Here is a 17,464-nt window from a genome sequence, read left to right on the forward strand (position 1 = left end):
TGTTTAGACTTATACACCATGTAATAGTATGTTTACGTTTATACACCATGTAAAAGTGTGTTTAGACTTATACACCATGTAATAGTATGTTTAGGTTTATACAACATGTAATAGTATGTTTAGACTTATACAACATGTAATAGTATATTTAGACTTATACACATGTAATAGTGTGTTTAGACGTATACACCATGTAATAGTGTGTTTAGGCTTATACAACATGTAATAGTATGTTTGGACTTATACACCATGTAATAGTGTGTTTAGACTTATACACCATGTAATAGTGTGTTTAGACTTATACACCATGTAATAGTATGTTTAGGTTTATACAACATGTAATAGTATGTTTAGACTTATACAACATGTAATAGTATGTTTAGACTTATACACATGTAATAGTGTGTTTAGACTTATACACTATGTAATAGTGTGTTTAGACTTATACACCATGTAATAGTGTGTTTAGACTTATACACCATGTAATAGTATGTTTAGACTTATACACCATGTAAAAGTGTGTTTAGACTTATACACCATGTAATAGTATGTTTAGGTTTATACAACATGTAATAGTATGTTTAGACTTATACACCATGTAATAGTGTGTTTAGACTTATACACCATGTAATAGTGTGTTTAGACTTATACACCATGTAATAGTATGTTTAGGTTTATACAATATGTAATAGTATGTTTAGACTTATACACCATGTAATAGTGTGTTTAGACTTATACACATGTAATAGTGTGTTTAGACTTATACACCATGTAATAGTGTGTTTAGACTTATACACCATGTAATAGTATGTTTAGGTTTATACAACATGTAATAGTATGTTTAGACTTATACAACATGTAATAGTATGTTTAGACTTATACACATGTAATAGTGTGTTTAGACTTATACAACATGTAATAGTATGTTTAGACTTATACACATGTAATAGTGTGTTTAGACTTATACACCATGTAATAGTGTGTTTAGACTTATACACCATGTAATAGTATGTTTACGTTTATACAACATGTAACAGTATGTTTAGACTTATACACCATGTAATAGTGTGTTTAGACTTATACACATGTAATAGTGTGTTTAGACTTATACACATGTAATAGTGTGTTTAGACTTATACACCATGTAATAGTGTGTTTAGACTTATACACCATGTAATAGTATGTTTAGACTTATACACCATGTAATAGTATGTTTAGACTTATACACCATGTAATAGTATGTTTAGGTTTATACAACATGTAATAGTATGTTTAGACTTATACAACATGTAATAGTGTGTTTAGACTTATACACCATGTAATAGTGTGTTTGGACTTATACACCATGTAATAGTGTGTTTAGGCTTATACACCATGTAATAGTATGTTTAGACTTATACACCATGTAAAAGTGTGTTTAGACTTATACCCCATGTAATAGTATGTTTAGGTTTATATAACATGTAATAGTATGTTTAGACTTATACAACATGTAATAGTGTGTTTAGACTTATACACCATGTAATAGTGTGTTTGGACTTATACACCATGTAATAGTGTGTTTAGGCTTATACAACATGTAATAGTATGTTTGGACTTATACACCATGTAATAGTGTGTTTAGACTTATACACCATGTAATAGTGTGTTTAGACTTATACACATGTAATAGTGTGTTTAGACTTATACACCATGTAATATGTGTTTAGACTTATACACCATGTAATAGTATGTTTAGGTTTATACAACATGTAATAGTATGTTTAGACTTATACAACATGTAATAGTATGTTTAGACTTATACACATGTAATAGTGTGTTTAGACTTATACACCATGTAATAGTGTGTTTAGACTTATACACCATGTAATAGTGTGTTTAGACTTATACACCATGTAATAGTATGTTTAGACTTATACACAATGTAAAAGTATGTTTAGACTTATACACCATGTAATAGTGTGTCTAGACTTATACACCATGTAATAGTATGTTTAGACTTATACACCATGTAATAGTGTGTTTGGACTTATACACCATGTAATTGTGTGTTTAGGCTTATACATCATGTAATAGTATGTTTGGACTTATACACCATGTAATAGTGTGTTTAGACTTATACACATGTAATAGTGTGTTTAGACTCATACACATGTAATAGTGTGTTTAGACTTATACACCATGTAATAGTGTGTTTAGACTTATACACCATGTAATAGTGTGTTTAGACTTATACACCATGTAATAGTATGTTTACGTTTATACAACATGTAATAGTGTGTTTAGACTTATACACCATGTAAAAGTGTGTTTAGACTTATACACCATGTAATAGTATGTTTAGGTTTATACAACATGTAATAGTATGTTTAGACTTATACACCATGTAATAGTGTGTTTAGACTTATACACCATGTAATAGTATGTTTACGTTTATACAACATGTAATAGTAAGTTTAGACTTATACACCATGTAAAAGTGTGTTTAGACTTATACACCATGTAATAGTATGTTTAGGTTTATACAACATGTAATAGTATGTTTAGACTTATACACCATGTAATAGTGTGTTTAGACTTATACACATGTAATAGTGTGTTAAGACTTATACACCATGTAATAGTATGTTTAGGTTTATACAACATGTAATAGTATGTTTAGACTTATACACCATGTAATAGTGTGTTTAGACTTATACACATGTAATAGTGTGTTTAGACTTATACACCATGTAATAGTATGTTTACGTTTATACAACATGTAACAGTATGTTTAGACTTATACACCATGTAATAGTGTGTTTAGACTTATACACCATGTAATAGTATGTTTAGGTTTATACAACATGTAATAGTATGTTTAGACTTATACACCATGTAATAGTGTGTTTAGACTTATACACATGTAATAGTGTGTTTAGACTTATACACCATGTAATAGTATGTTTACGTTTATACAACATGTAACAGTATGTTTAGACTTATACACCATGTAATAGTGTGTTTAGACTTATACACCATGTAATAGTGTGTTTAGACTTATACACCATGTAATAGTATGTTTACGTTTATACAACATGTAACAGTATGTTTAGACTTATACACCATGTAATAGTGTGTTTAGACTTATACACATGTAATAGTGTGTTTAGACTTATACACATGTAATAGTGTGTTTAGACTTATACACCATGTAATAGTGTGTTTGGACTTATACACCATGTAATAGTATGTTTAGACTTATACACAATGTAATAGTATGTTTAGACTTATACACCATGTAAAAAGTGTGTTTAGACTTATACACCATGTAATAGTATGTTTGGGTTTATACAACATGTAATAGTATGTTTAGACTTATACAACATGTAATAGTGTGTTTAGACTTATACACCATGTAATAGTGTGTTTAGACTTATACACCATGTAATAGTATGTTTACGTTTATACAACATGTAATAGTATGTTTAGACTTATACACCATGTAATAGTGTGTTTAGACTTATACACTTGTAATAGTGTGTTTAGACTTATACACCATGTAATAGTGTGTTTAGACTTATACACCATGTAATAGTATGTTTAGGCTTATACACCATGTAATAGTGTGTTTAGACTTATACACATGTAATAGCGTTTAGACTTATACACCATGTAATAGTGTGTTTAGACTTATACACCATGTAATAGTGTGTTTAGACTTATACACCATGTAATAGTGTGTTTAGACTTATACACCATGTAATAGTATGTTTAGACTTATACACCATGTAAAAGTGTGTTTAGACTTATACACCATGTAATAGTATGTTTAGACTTATACACCATGTAATAGTGTATTTAGACTTATACACTATGTAATAGTGTGTTTAGACTTATACACCATGTAATAGTATGTTTAGACTTATACACCATGTAATAGTATGTTTAGACTTATACACCATGTAATGGTGTGTTTAGACTTATACACCATGTAATAGAATGTTTAGACTTATACACCATGTAATAGTGTGTTTAGACTTATACACCATGTAAAAGTGTGTTTAGACTTATACACCATGTAATAGTATGTTTAGGTTTATACAACATGTAATAGTATGTTTAGACTTATACAACATGTAATAGTATGTTTAGACTTATACACATGTAATAGTGTGTTTAGACTTATACACCATGTAATAGTATGTTTACGTTTATACACCATGTAATAGTATGTTTAGACTTATACACCATGTAATAGTGTGTTTAGACTTATACACCATGTAATAGTATGTTTAGACTTATACACCATGTAATAGTGTGTTTAGACTTATACACCATGTAATAGTATGTTTAGGTTTATACAACATGTAATAGTATGTTTAGACTTATACAACATGTAATAGTATGTTTAGACTTATACACCATGTAATAGTATGTTTACGTTTATACACCATGTAAAAGTGTGTTTAGACTTATACACCATGTAATAGTATGTTTAGGTTTATACAACATGTAATAGTATGTTTAGACTTATACAACATGTAATAGTATATTTAGACTTATACACATGTAATAGTGTGTTTAGACTTATACACCATGTAATAGTGTGTTTAGGCTTTTACAACATGTAATAGTATGTTTGGACTTATACACCATGTAATAGTGTGTTTAGACTTATACACATGTAATAGTGTGTTTAGACGTATACACCATGTAATAGTGTGTTTAGGCTTTTACAACATGTAATAGTATGTTTGGACTTATACACCATGTAATAGTGTGTTTAGACTTATACACCATGTAAAAGTGTGTTTAGACTCATACACCATGTAATAGTATGTTTAGGTTTATACAACATGTAATAGTATGTTTAGACTTATACACCATGTAATAGTGTGTTTAGACTTATACACATGTAATAGTGTGTTTAGACTTATACACCATGTAATAGTGTGTTTAGACTTATACACCATGTAATAGTATGTTTAGGTTTATACAACATGTAATAGTATGTTTAGACTTATACACCATGTAATAGTGTGTTTAGACTTATACAACATGTAATAGTATGTTTAGACTTATACACATGTAATAGTGTGTTTAGACTTATACACCATGTAATAGTGTGTTTAGACTTATACACCATGTAATAGTGTGTTTAGACTTATACACCATGTAATAGTATGTTTAGACTTATACACCATGTAAAAGTGTGTTTAGACTTATACACCATGTAATAGTATGTTTAGGTTTATACAACATGTAATAGTATGTTTAGACTTATACACCATGTAATAGTGTGTTTAGACTTATACACCATGTAATAGTGTGTTTAGACTTATACACCATGTAATAGTATGTTTAGGTTTATACAATATGTAATAGTATGTTTAGACTTATGCACCATGTAATAGTGTGTTTAGACTTATAAACATGTAATAGTGTGTTTAGACTTATACACCATGTAATAGTGTGTTTAGACTTATACACCATGTAATAGTATGTTTAGGTTTATACAACATGTAATAGTATGTTTAGACTTATACAACATGTAATAGTATGTTTAGACTTATACACATGTAATAGTGTGTTTAGACTTATACACCATGTAATAGTGTGTTTAGACTTATACACCATGTAATAGTATGTTTACGTTTATACACCATGTAATAGTGTGTTTAGACTTATACACCATGTAATAGTTTGTTTAGACTTATACACCATGTAATAGTATGTTTAGGTTTATACAACATGTAATAGTATGTTTAGACTTATACAACATGTAATAGTGTGTTTAGACTTATACACCATGTAATAGTGTGTTTGGACTTATACACCATGTAATAGTGTGTTTAGGCTTATACACCATGTAATAGTATGTTTAGACTTATACACCATGTAAAAGTGTGTTTAGACTTATACACCATGTAATAGTATGTTTAGGTTTATATAACATGTAATAGTATGTTTAGACTTATACAACATGTAATAGTGTGTTTAGACTTATACACCATGTAATAGTGTGTTTGGACTTATACACCATGTAATAGTGTGTTTAGGCTTATACAACATGTAATAGTATGTTTGGACTTATACACCATGTAATAGTGTGTTTAGACTTATACACCATGTAATAGTGTGTTTAGACTTATACACATGTAATAGTGTGTTTAGACTTATACACCATGTAATAGTGTGTTTAGACTTATACACCATGTAATAGTATGTTTAGGTTTATACAACATGTAATAGTATGTTTAGACTTATACAACATGTAATAGTATGTTTAGACTTATACACATGTAATAGTGTGTTTAGACTTATACACCATGTAATAGTGTGTTTAGACTTATACACCATGTAATAGTGTGTTTAGACTTATACACCATGTAATAGTATGTTTAGACTTATACACCATGTAATAGTATGTTTAGACTTATACACCATGTAATAGTGTGTTTGGACTTATACACCATGTAATTGTGTGTTTAGGCTTATACAACATGTAATAGTATGTTTGGACTTATACACCATGTAATAGTGTGTTTAGACTTATACACATGTAATAGTGTGTTTAGACTCATACACATGTAATAGTGTGTTTAGACTTATACACCATGTAATAGTGTGTTTAGACTTATACACCATGTAATAGTATGTTTAGACTTATACACCATGTAATAGTGTGTTTGGACTTATACACCATGTAATAGTGTGTTTAGGCTTATACAACATGTAATAGTATGTTTGGACTTATACACCATGTAATAGTGTGTTTAGACTTATACACCATGTAATAGTGTGTTTAGACTTATACACATGTAATAGTGTGTTTAGACTTATACACCATGTAATAGTGTGTTTAGACTTATACACCATGTAATAGTATGTTTAGGTTTATACAACATGTAATAGTATGTTTAGACTTATACAACATGTAATAGTATGTTTAGACTTATACACATGTAATAGTGTGTTTAGACTTATACACCATGTAATAGTGTGTTTAGACTTATACACCATGTAATAGTGTGTTTAGACTTATACACCATGTAATAGTATGTTTAGACTTATACACCATGTAATAGTATGTTTAGACTTATACACAATGTAAAAGTATGTTTAGACTTATACACCATGTAATAGTGTGTTTAGACTTATACACCATGTAATAGTATGTTTAGACTTATACACCATGTAATAGTGTGTTTGGACTTATACACCATGTAATTGTGTGTTTAGGCTTATACAACATGTAATAGTATGTTTGGACTTATACACCATGTAATAGTGTGTTTAGACTTATACACATGTAATAGTGTGTTTAGACTCATACACATGTAATAGTGTGTTTAGACTTATACACCATGTAATAGTGTGTTTAGACTTATACACCATGTAATAGTATGTTTACGTTTATACAACATGTAATAGTGTGTTTAGACTTATACACCATGTAAAAGTGTGTTTAGACTTATACACCATGTAATAGTATGTTTAGGTTTATACAACATGTAATAGTATGTTTAGACTTATACACCATGTAATAGTGTGTTTAGACTTATACACCATGTAATAGTATGTTTACGTTTATACAACATGTAATAGTAAGTTTAGACTTATACACCATGTAAAAGTGTGTTTAGACTTATACACCATGTAATAGTATGTTTAGGTTTATACAACATGTAATAGTATGTTTAGACTTATACACCATGTAATAGTGTGTTTAGACTTATTCACATGTAATAGTGTGTTTAGACTTATACACCATGTAATAGTATGTTTAGGTTTATACAACATGTAATAGTATGTTTAGACTTATACACCATGTAATAGTGTGTTTAGACTTATACACATGTAATAGTGTGTTTAGACTTATACACCATGTAATAGTATGTTTACGTTTATACAACATGTAACAGTATGTTTAGACTTATACACCATGTAATAGTATGTTTAGGTTTATACAACATGTAATAGTATGTTTAGGTTTATACAACATGTAATAGTATGTTTAGACTTATACAACATGTAATAGTATGTTTAGACTTATACACATGTAATAGTGTGTTTAGACTTATACACCATGTAATAGTATGTTTACGTTTATACAACATGTAATAGTGTGTTTAGACTTATACACCATGTAATAGTATGTTTAGGTTTATACAACATGTAATAGTATGTTTAGACTTATACACCATGTAATAGTGTGTTTAGACTTATACACCATGTAATAGTGTGTTTAGACTTATACACCATGTAATAGTATGTTTAGACTTATACACCATGTAATAGTGTGTTTAGACTTATACACCATGTAATAGTATGTTTAGACTTATACACCATGTAATAGTGTGTTTAGACTTATACACCATGTAATAGTATGTTTAGGTTTATACAACATGTAATAGTATGTTTAGACTTATACAACATGTAATAGTATGTTTAGACTTATACACCATGTAATAGTATGTTTACGTTTATACACCATGTAAAAGTGTGTTTAGACTTATACACCATGTAATAGTATGTTTAGGTTTATACAACATGTAATAGTATATTTAGACTTATACAACATGTAATAGTATATTTAGACTTATACACATGTAATAGTGTGTTTAGACGTATACACCATGTAATAGTGTGTTTAGGCTTATACAACATGTAATAGTATGTTTGGACTTATACACCATGTAATAGTGTGTTTAGACTTATACACCATGTAATAGTGTGTTTAGACTTATACACCATGTAATAGTATGTTTAGGTTTATACAACATGTAATAGTATGTTTAGACTTATACAACATGTAATAGTATGTTTAGACTTATACACATGTAATAGTGTGTTTAGACTTATACACTATGTAATAGTGTGTTTAGACTTATACACCATGTAATAGTGTGTTTAGACTTATACACCATGTAATAGTATGTTTAGACTTATACACCATGTAAAAGTGTGTTTAGACTTATACACCATGTAATAGTATGTTTAGGTTTATACAACATGTAATAGTGTGTTTAGACTTATACACCATGTAATAGTATGTTTAGGTTTATACAATATGTAATAGTATGTTTAGACTTATACACCATGTAATAGTGTGTTTAGACTTATACACCATGTAATAGTGTGTTTAGACTTATACACCATGTAATAGTATGTTTAGGTTTATACAATATGTAATAGTATGTTTAGACTTATACACCATGTAATAGTGTGTTTAGACTTATACACATGTAATAGTGTGTTTAGACTTATACACCATGTAAAAGTGTGTTTAGACTTATACACCATGTAATAGTATGTTTAGGTTTATACAACATGTAATAGTATGTTTAGACTTATACAACATGTAATAGTATGTTTAGACTTATACACATGTAATAGTGTGTTTAGACTTATACAACATGTAATAGTATGTTTAGACTTATACACATGTAATAGTGTGTTTAGACTTATACACCATGTAATAGTGTGTTTAGACTTATACACCATGTAATAGTATGTTTACGTTTATACAACATGTAACAGTATGTTTAGACTTATACACCATGTAATAGTGTGTTTAGACTTATACACATGTAATAGTGTGTTTAGACTTATACACATGTAATAGTGTGTTTAGACTTATACACCATGTAATAGTGTGTTTAGACTTATACACCATGTAATAGTATGTTTAGACTTATACACCATGTAATAGTATGTTTAGACTTATACACCATGTAATAGTATGTTTAGGTTTATACAACATGTAATAGTATGTTTAGACTTATACAACATGTAATAGTGTGTTTAGACTTATACACCATGTAATAGTGTGTTTGGACTTATACACCATGTAATAGTGTGTTTAGGCTTATACACCATGTAATAGTATGTTTAGACTTATACACCATGTAAAAGTGTGTTTAGACTTATACCCCATGTAATAGTATGTTTAGGTTTATATAACATGTAATAGTATGTTTAGACTTATACAACATGTAATAGTGTGTTTAGACTTATACACCATGTAATAGTGTGTTTGGACTTATACACCATGTAATAGTGTGTTTAGGCTTATACAACATGTAATAGTATGTTTGGACTTATACACCATGTAATAGTGTGTTTAGACTTATACACCATGTAATAGTGTGTTTAGACTTATACACATGTAATAGTGTGTTTAGACTTATACACCATGTAATATGTGTTTAGACTTATACACCATGTAATAGTATGTTTAGGTTTATACAACATGTAATAGTATGTTTAGACTTATACAACATGTAATAGTATGTTTAGACTTATACACATGTAATAGTGTGTTTAGACTTATACACCATGTAATAGTGTGTTTAGACTTATACACCATGTAATAGTGTGTTTAGACTTATACACCATGTAATAGTATGTTTAGACTTATACACCATGTAATAGTATGTTTAGACTTATACACAATGTAAAAGTATGTTTAGACTTATACACCATGTAATAGTGTGTCTAGACTTATACACCATGTAATAGTATGTTTAGACTTATACACCATGTAATAGTGTGTTTGGACTTATACACCATGTAATTGTGTGTTTAGGCTTATACATCATGTAATAGTATGTTTAGACTTATACACCATGTAATAGTATGTTTACGTTTATACAACATGTAATAGTGTGTTTAGACTTATACACCATGTAAAAGTGTGTTTAGACTTATACACCATGTAATAGTATGTTTAGGTTTATACAACATGTAATAGTATGTTTAGACTTATACACCATGTAATAGTGTGTTTAGACTTATACACCATGTAATAGTATGTTTACGTTTATACAACATGTAATAGTAAGTTTAGACTTATACACCATGTAAAAGTGTGTTTAGACTTATACACCATGTAATAGTATGTTTAGGTTTATACAACATGTAATAGTATGTTTAGACTTATACACCATGTAATAGTGTGTTTAGACTTATACACATGTAATAGTGTGTTAAGACTTATACACCATGTAATAGTATGTTTAGGTTTATACAACATGTAATAGTATGTTTAGACTTATACACCATGTAATAGTGTGTTTAGACTTATACACATGTAATAGTGTGTTTAGACTTATACACCATGTAATAGTATGTTTACGTTTATACAACATGTAACAGTATGTTTAGACTTATACACCATGTAATAGTGTGTTTAGACTTATACACCATGTAATAGTATGTTTAGGTTTATACAACATGTAATAGTATGTTTAGACTTATACACCATGTAATAGTGTGTTTAGACTTATACACATGTAATAGTGTGTTTAGACTTATACACCATGTAATAGTATGTTTACGTTTATACAACATGTAACAGTATGTTTAGACTTATACACCATGTAATAGTGTGTTTAGACTTATACACCATGTAATAGTGTGTTTAGACTTATACACCATGTAATAGTATGTTTACGTTTATACAACATGTAACAGTATGTTTAGACTTATACACCATGTAATAGTGTGTTTAGACTTATACACATGTAATAGTGTGTTTAGACTTATACACATGTAATAGTGTGTTTAGACTTATACACCATGTAATAGTGTGTTTAGACTTATACACCATGTAATAGTATGTTTAGACTTATACACAATGTAATAGTATGTTTAGACTTATACACCATGTAAAAGTGTGTTTAGACTTATACACCATGTAATAGTATGTTTAGGTTTATACATTATGTAATAGTATGTTTAGACTTATACACCATGTAATAGTGTGTTTAGACTTATACACATGTAATTGTGTGTTTAGACTTATACACATGTAATAGTGTGTTTAGACTTATACACCATGTAATAGTGTGTTTGGACTTATACACCATGTAATAGTATGTTTAGACTTATACACAATGTAATAGTATGTTTAGACTTATACACCATGTAAAAAGTGTGTTTAGACTTATACACCATGTAATAGTATGTTTGGGTTTATACAACATGTAATAGTATGTTTAGACTTATACAACATGTAATAGTATGTTTAGACTTATACACATGTAATAGTGTGTTTAGACTTATACACCATGTAATAGTGTGTTTAGACTTATACACCATGTAATAGTATGTTTACGTTTATACAACATGTAATAGTATGTTTAGACTTATACACCATGTAATAGTGTGTTTAGACTTATACACTTGTAATAGTGTGTTTAGACTTATACACCATGTAATAGTGTGTTTAGACTTATACACCATGTAATAGTATGTTTAGGCTTATACACCATGTAATAGTGTGTTTAGACTTATACACATGTAATAGCGTTTAGACTTATACACCATGTAATAGTGTGTTTAGACTTATACACCATGTAATAGTGTGTTTAGACTTATACACCATGTAATAGTGTGTTTAGACTTATACACCATGTAATAGTATGTTTAGACTTATACACCATGTAAAAGTGTGTTTAGACTTATACACCATGTAATAGTATGTTTAGACTTATACACCATGTAATAGTGTATTTAGACTTATACACTATGTAATAGTGTGTTTAGACTTATACACCATGTAATAGTATGTTTAGACTTATACACCATGTAATAGTATGTTTAGACTTATACACCATGTAATGGTGTGTTTAGACTTATACACCATGTAATAGTGTGTTTAGACTTATACACCATGTAATAGTATGTTTAGGTTTATACAACATGTAATAGTATGTTTAGACTTATACAACATGTAATAGTATGTTTAGACTTATACACATGTAATAGTGTGTTTAGACTTATACACCATGTAATAGTATGTTTACGTTTATACACCATGTAATAGTATGTTTAGACTTATACACCATGTAATAGTGTGTTTAGACTTATACACCATGTAATAGTATGTTTAGACTTATACACCATGTAATAGTGTGTTTAGACTTATACACCATGTAATAGTATGTTTAGGTTTATACAACATGTAATAGTATGTTTAGACTTATACAACATGTAATAGTATGTTTAGACTTATACACCATGTAATAGTATGTTTACGTTTATACACCATGTAAAAGTGTGTTTAGACTTATACACCATGTAATAGTATGTTTAGGTTTATACAACATGTAATAGTATGTTTAGACTTATACAACATGTAATAGTATATTTAGACTTATACACATGTAATAGTGTGTTTAGACTTATACACCATGTAATAGTGTGTTTAGGCTTTTACAACATGTAATAGTATGTTTGGACTTATACACCATGTAATAGTGTGTTTAGACTTATACACATGTAATAGTGTGTTTAGACGTATACACCATGTAATAGTGTGTTTAGGCTTTTACAACATGTAATAGTATGTTTGGACTTATACACCATGTAATAGTGTGTTTAGACTTATACACCATGTAAAAGTGTGTTTAGACTCATACACCATGTAATAGTATGTTTAGGTTTATACAACATGTAATAGTATGTTTAGACTTATACACCATGTAATAGTGTGTTTAGACTTATACACATGTAATAGTGTGTTTAGACTTATACACCATGTAATAGTGTGTTTAGACTTATACACCATGTAATAGTATGTTTAGGTTTATACAACATGTAATAGTATGTTTAGACTTATACAACATGTAATAGTATGTTTAGACTTATACACATGTAATAGTGTGTTTAGACTTATACACCATGTAATAGTGTGTTTAGACTTATACACCATGTAATAGTGTGTTTAGACTTATACACCATGTAATAGTATGTTTAGACTTATACACCATGTAAAAGTGTGTTTAGACTTATACACCATGTAATAGTATGTTTAGGTTTATACAACATGTAATAGTATGTTTAGACTTATACACCATGTAATAGTGTGTTTAGACTTATACACCATGTAATAGTGTGTTTAGACTTATACACCATGTAATAGTATGTTTAGGTTTATACAATATGTAATAGTATGTTTAGACTTATGCACCATGTAATAGTGTGTTTAGACTTATAAACATGTAATAGTGTGTTTAGACTTATACACCATGTAATAGTGTGTTTAGACTTATACACCATGTAATAGTATGTTTAGGTTTATACAACATGTAATAGTATGTTTAGACTTATACAACATGTAATAGTATGTTTAGACTTATACACATGTAATAGTGTGTTTAGACTTATACACCATGTAATAGTGTGTTTAGACTTATACACCATGTAATAGTATGTTTACGTTTATACAACATGTAACAGTATGTTTAGACTTATACACCATGTAATAGTGTGTTTAGACTTATACACATGTAATAGTGTGTTTAGACTTATACACATGTAATAGTGTGTTTAGACTTATACACCATGTAATAGTGTGTTTAGACTTATACACCATGTAATAGTTTGTTTAGACTTATACACCATGTAATAGTATGTTTAGGTTTATACAACATGTAATAGTATGTTTAGACTTATACAACATGTAATAGTGTGTTTAGACTTATACACCATGTAATAGTGTGTTTGGACTTATACACCATGTAATAGTGTGTTTAGGCTTATACACCATGTAATAGTATGTTTAGACTTATACACCATGTAATAGTATGTTTAGGTTTATATAACATGTAATAGTATGTTTAGACTTATACAACATGTAATAGTGTGTTTAGACTTATACACCATGTAATAGTGTGTTTGGACTTATACACCATGTAATAGTGTGTTTAGGCTTATACAACATGTAATAGTATGTTTGGACTTATACACCATGTAATAGTGTGTTTAGACTTATACACCATGTAATAGTGTGTTTAGACTTATACACATGTAATAGTGTGTTTAGACTTATACACCATGTAATAGTGTGTTTAGACTTATACACCATGTAATAGTATGTTTAGGTTTATACAACATGTAATAGTATGTTTAGACTTATACAACATGTAATAGTATGTTTAGACTTATACACATGTAATAGTGTGTTTAGACTTATACACCATGTAATAGTGTGTTTAGACTTATACACCATGTAATAGTGTGTTTAGACTTATACACCATGTAATAGTATGTTTAGACTTATACACCATGTAATAGTATGTTTAGACTTATACACAATGTAAAAGTATGTTTAGACTTATACACCATGTAAAAGTGTGTTTAGACTTATACACCATGTAATAGTATGTTTAGACTTATACACCATGTAATAGTGTGTTTGGACTTATACACCATGTAATTGTGTGTTTAGGCTTATACAACATGTAATAGTATGTTTGGACTTATACACCATGTAATAGTGTGTTTAGACTTATACACATGTAATAGTGTGTTTAGACTCATACACATGTAATAGTGTGTTTAGACTTATACACCATGTAATAGTGTGTTTAGACTTATACACCATGTAATAGTATGTTTACGTTTATACAACATGTAATAGTGTGTTTAGACTTATACACCATGTAAAAGTGTGTTTAGACTTATACACCATGTAATAGTATGTTTAGGTTTATACAACATGTAATAGTATGTTTAGACTTATACACCATGTAATAGTGTGTTTAGACTTATACACCATGTAATAGTATGTTTACGTTTATACAACATGTAATAGTAAGTTTAGACTTATACACCATGTAAAAGTGTGTTTAGACTTATACACCATGTAATAGTATGTTTAGGTTTATACAACATGTAATAGTATGTTTAGACTTATACACCATGTAATAGTGTGTTTAGACTTATACACATGTAATAGTGTGTTTAGACTTATACACCATGTAATAGTATGTTTAGGTTTATACAACATGTAATAGTATGTTTAGACTTATACACCATGTAATAGTGTGTTTAGACTTATACACATGTAATAGTGTGTTTAGACTTATACACCATGTAATAGTATGTTTACGTTTATACAACATGTAACAGTATGTTTAGACTTATACACCATGTAATAGTGTGTTTAGACTTATACACATGTAATTGTGTGTTTAGACTTATACACCATGTAATAGTGTGTTTAGACTTATACACCATGTAATAGTATGTTTAGACTTATACACCATGTAAAAGTGTGTTTAGACTTATACACCATGTAATAGTGTGTTTAGACTTATACACCATGTAATAGTGTGTTTAGACTTATACACCATGTAATAGTATGTTTAGACTTATACACCATGTAAAAGTGTGTTTAGACTTATACACCATGTAATAGTATGTTAAGGTTTATACAACATGTAATAGTATGTTTAGACTTATACACCATGTAATAGTGTGTTTAGACTTATACACCATGTAATAGTATGTTTAGACTTATACACCATGTAATAGTATGTTTAGACTTATACACCATGTAATAGTATGTTTAGACTTATACACCATGTAATAGTATGTTTAGGTTTATACAACATGTAATAGTATGTTTAGACTTATACAACATGTAATAGTGTGTTTAGACTTATACACCATGTAATAGTGTGTTTGGACTTATACACCATGTAATAGTGTGTTTAGGCTTATACACCATGTAATAGTATGTTTAGACTTATACACCATGTAAAAGTGTGTTTAGACTTATACACCATGTAATAGTATGTTTAGGTTTATATAACATGTAATAGTATGTTTAGACTTATACAACATGTAATAGTGTGTTTAGACTTATACACCATGTAATAGTGTGTTTGGACTTATACACCATGTAATAGTGTGTTTAGGCTTATACAACATGTAATAGTATGTTTGGACTTATACACCATGTAATAGTGTGTTTAGACTTATACACCATGTAATAGTGTGTTTAGACTTATACACATGTAATAGTGTGTTTAGACTTATACACCATGTAATAGTGTGTTTAGACTTATACACCATGTAATAGTATGTTTAGGTTTATACAACATGTAATAGTATGTTTAGACTTATACAACATGTAATAGTATGTTTAGACTTATACACATGTAATAGTGTGTTTAGACTTATACACCATGTAATAGTGTGTTTAGACTTATACACCATGTAATAGTGTGTTTAGACTTATACACCATGTAATAGTATGTTTAGACTTATACACCATGTAATAGTATGTTTAGACTTATACACAATGTAAAAGTATGTTTATACTTATACACCATGTAATAGTGTGTTTAGACTTATACACCATGTAATAGTATGTTTAGACTTATACACCATGTAATAGTGTGTTTGGACTTATACACCATGTAATTGTGTGTTTAGGCTTATACAACATGTAATAGTATGTTTGGACTTATACACCATGTAATAGTGTGTTTAGACTCATACACATGTAATAGTGTGTTTAGACTTATACACCATGTAATAGTGTGTTTAGACTTATACACCATGTAATAGTGTGTTTAGACTTATACACCATGTAATAGTATGTTTACGTTTATACAACATGTAATAGTGTGTTTAGACTTATACACCATGTAAAAGTGTGTTTAGACTTATACACCATGTAATA

The sequence above is a fragment of the Eucyclogobius newberryi genome, unplaced genomic scaffold (genome assembly GCF_026437365.1).
Source record: "Eucyclogobius newberryi isolate DKJ021-1_F unplaced genomic scaffold, fEucNew1.0.hap1 SCAF_13, whole genome shotgun sequence".
NCBI lineage: Eukaryota > Metazoa > Chordata > Actinopteri > Gobiiformes > Gobiidae > Eucyclogobius > Eucyclogobius newberryi.